This window comes from Myodes glareolus, chromosome 16, assembly GCF_982192425.1.
Source record: "Myodes glareolus chromosome 16, mMyoGla1.1, whole genome shotgun sequence".
NCBI lineage: Eukaryota > Metazoa > Chordata > Mammalia > Rodentia > Cricetidae > Myodes > Myodes glareolus.
This window is the reverse complement of record NC_142041.1, coordinates 39,200,794-39,204,407: the sequence shown is the minus strand read 5'-3', so window position 1 is coordinate 39,204,407 and position 3,614 is coordinate 39,200,794. Positions and strand designations below refer to the sequence as shown.

The 3,614-nt window shown below is 43.9% G+C and overlaps 1 pseudogene; it reads right to left on the bottom strand.

Moving 5' to 3' along the window:
• Positions 1 to 342: 342 nt before the first annotated feature.
• On the bottom strand, positions 343 to 1,484 carry LOC125391127 (protein transport protein Sec61 subunit gamma pseudogene; annotated as a pseudogene).
• Positions 1,485 to 3,614: the final 2,130 nt, after the last annotated feature.

The following is a 3,614-nucleotide window of genomic DNA, read 5'->3' as shown; positions in this document are numbered from 1 at the left end:
GTACTTATAATTTTTATTTTGAAAATAACTAGTTCTGTGTATCAATTAAGTCATTCTTCTCAAGTAACGTTACAATGGAAGCACTAATTTTTGGAAAAGACTTACCAGCTTGATTATTTATACCTGGGTTACAGGACACACCATGTCCCAGTGGTGTGCTGGGTAGGGTGTTAGGTGGTTCAGTGGGCCCTCCTGTAGGCTTTGAGATAAGACATCAGCACCCAACATTCATGAGAGTGGGCATTCTTTATAACAAAATGTGTATTTTAATACGCACATATTCATATATTTAAGTTTTTGAGGTCATTTGTTTTGCTTTGCTTTTTTTATCATGGGAAAAAATGTTTATTTTGAAATTATTTTAGTTTAGAAATACAAAACCTCTTGGGGAGAGGAAAAGAAAGAAAAACACAAAGTATACAGGCAACTTTTTACTTCATAAGCTTCTCACACACTCATTGCTCCTAGTTCCAGTGAAGCGGAAACACTCAGCCACCCACAATAATGTTATTAATAGGGATATGGATCAGTTTCACAAAGAAGCCAATGAATCCCATGATAGCAAATCCTATAGCTGTGGCCATGGCAATCTTCTGGAATTCTTTTCTGTCGGGCTTGGTGCATCTTTTAACCAGTCGAACTGAGTCCTTTACGAACTGCCGACTTGGCTCAACAAACTGCATTACCTGATCCATGGCTGATCGAGGGACAGCGGCTTGAGGAGGCCTTGCTTTGCTTTTTGCAAAAAGGGTCTTCTTTTGTTCCCTGGTGGTCCCACAACTCACGATGTCTATCAGACTGTCATTGGTCTTACACCTGTTGTGCCTTTGCCTCCTAAAGGCAGAGATTTCAGACATGAGTTGCCATGCCAAGGGTCCGTATGAATTGTGAAGTGTTTCAGGGAGAAGTAGATGGATGCTGCAGAATTCTGCCTAGTTGTGACAGTGATCCAGTGGAGAAGACGCAGCTGCTGACCCTCTAGGAGCAGAATAAAAGTCTCACAGGTTCCTCCTGCTCCTCTTCCTGGACTTTACTCAGGTACACGACTTTCCTGTTTGCCCCTGGGGTTTGCCTGATCCTTCTTTGTGCCTCTTTCTTTGAAGACTTTGCTGACTCGTGGTTTCTCAGCTTCCCCTGGCTCTGATGATCATGACGATCTGGCCCGCTGCAGCAAGCCAGCTGGGCATGACCTTGCAGTTTGGCTCCTCACAGGCAAAATGACTCAGTCCCTGTCTCTCTTCCAGGTTCCTAGGAGAAAGTGTGATCAACTCGGCTTAGGTCATGTGCTCAGCCTTGAGTTGGAGATGCTGCAGTTGGTGGTGCACAGTCACATGACACGACATCCCATCCTGCCTGGGTAAGCCTGAGAGATTCTCCAAGGCGGAATGTGAGAAGTACGAAGTACAGGAAGAATGATTGTTTGGCATCTCTGAGGAAAATGTGGGGCTGAAGGGTAAAAGAGACTTACTTGCCTAGCTGTGATTACAAGTAAATAAATGAATAAATAAACCCTTAGTTTAGACAGTACAAAAGAGCCCTGATATTTCTTAGTCATTAACTGCAGTTAAAATTCCCAGTCTTCAGATTCCTCATATATAACCAGGGGGTGTAGGTATCCAGGTTTCTCCCCCTTTAATTCGTGGTGATTTGTAGGGCCCTTTGACCCCTGGCTCCCTGGCTTTTCTTGCACTTGCACCGGCCTGAGGGTTTAGCTTAGAAAGAACTTGGCCCTCTTTTGTTATGGTAATTCCACCTGTAAACAAGGTTCCAGCCCTATATGCCTGCCACGCCTGCTCCCGCAGCTGCTTCTGGCCTGTCATCCTCTTCCACTGCTCCTGATGGGAGGGGGCTTTGCCCTTTTGCCCCCTTTCCCCCTAGTATATATACCCGACTTGAGTTTAATAAAGTTGTCATTTACTCTTTGGTGAATGAGCAGGTCTCTTGCTGTCTGTGTGCTTCAACCCTTAGGATATTCATCCATTCTCGTGGGCTTGGTTCGGGAAAGCGCGTGCCTGTTCCGAGGTCTGGGTATTCACAGAAAAGTGCAGGCAACAAGGGGGGACTAAGCAAAATAATCCCCCAGCTAGCAGAGTCTATGATTACTGTTTGCATCTTAATGTCATAAAGAATGACCAATTTTAACATCAGTGATTTGGCAGGTTTCATATAAAAAAATCGTTTTAAAATACTGTCTTTGAATAACGTGAGAGTTGTATTAGCCCCAACCTTCCCATTCCTGTAAATATTTTTGGAAGGCAGTTACCTGAATTAGCAATGCTGAAGTTTTAGGGAGCTGCTTGGTGTGGCGGAAGGCATTTGAAAAGGAGAAATCTGACATTGCACCCAAAGAATTTGCCTGTCCAGGTGTTAGATGCTTGAAAAAGTAAAACAGTGAATAAATGCTCCGTTTCTCACAGAAAATCTGCTTGATTCTCACACTGCTCCAAAATCAGTATTGGTAAGCTGCCTGCTGCAAATGAAGACAGAAGCCCTTTATGGAAGTTGCTTTCTCTCCGGGCCAAATTAACGTGGCTGACTGACAGCGTGTGACGGAGATACTCCTGCAAAGCTGTCTGCACAGCCGACCATCTTCTCCTTGAACCTTCAACGTGTTTCTATGAAGAAAAGAACCGTTCAAAGAGAGATGCTTTTCTAAAATTTCTCCTGGTGAGAGTTGTAGCTTCTCAGCCCATTAAAGTTCTAAAATAACCCTTACGCACCCACACAAAGCTATGATTTATAACAAGCAAGAGTGTTTATGGAAGGAACCCAGCCCACCCCCAGTATCCCAAGGTTCACCTCCAGTTCTTTGTATGTGCAACCCTTCAGTCGGCTGCATGCCTGGACTATCCTCAGTCACCTGCCTCCTCTTTCCGTGTGTAAATATAGATATGTATTACTTGTAGGCTTGTGCAAAGAGTTCAGTTCACAAGTGCACAAATTCGTCTATAAAGAGAGAAGGCACTTTGGTTATAGGTAAGCCAAATTCTCTGAGTACAGGAGCACTAACGTCCCGTCTGAGGATGTGTCCACCCTACAGCCTCTCACAGCCGAGGCTCCAGGTGGGACAGCTATCTTCGTTGTGTTGGGTCTGTATACCCCTGGGGAAAAGCTCAGGTTATTTTTGTTGTTGGTAGTGGTTTCATTCGTTTATAAGACTGGAATATAGTATATATCACTATGAATAGTATACATCGTACACATCATATGCTTAAAAAATAAGACCATTTTTGTCTATTCTGTTTTTATTTTTGGCTTCAGGGCTTTTATCTAGGAAGCACATCTTTGAATAAACACTGGAGAAACCAGGATTGTCAATCACAAGGACCTATTTTCTTCAGTGAAATGAGATGAATGATGCCTGATTGCCTGCAATGCTGGAATGGCAAGCAGGTCAAAACACCTGGTTATACTTTGCTATTCTAGTAGGAGCCAGCCTCCACCTGCATCCCGGCAATAACCTGGGCATTGTTCAGGCCCTAATTCTGCAGTGAATACTACAAATCCTCACAAGAGAGTTCCCATGTGGTTTGCATCCTTCCCCAATAGAATCTCTCCTTATACTTATCAGATTCTTCCTCCAGGCCCTAGCCCTAAGGTCCGTTTATCAGTCA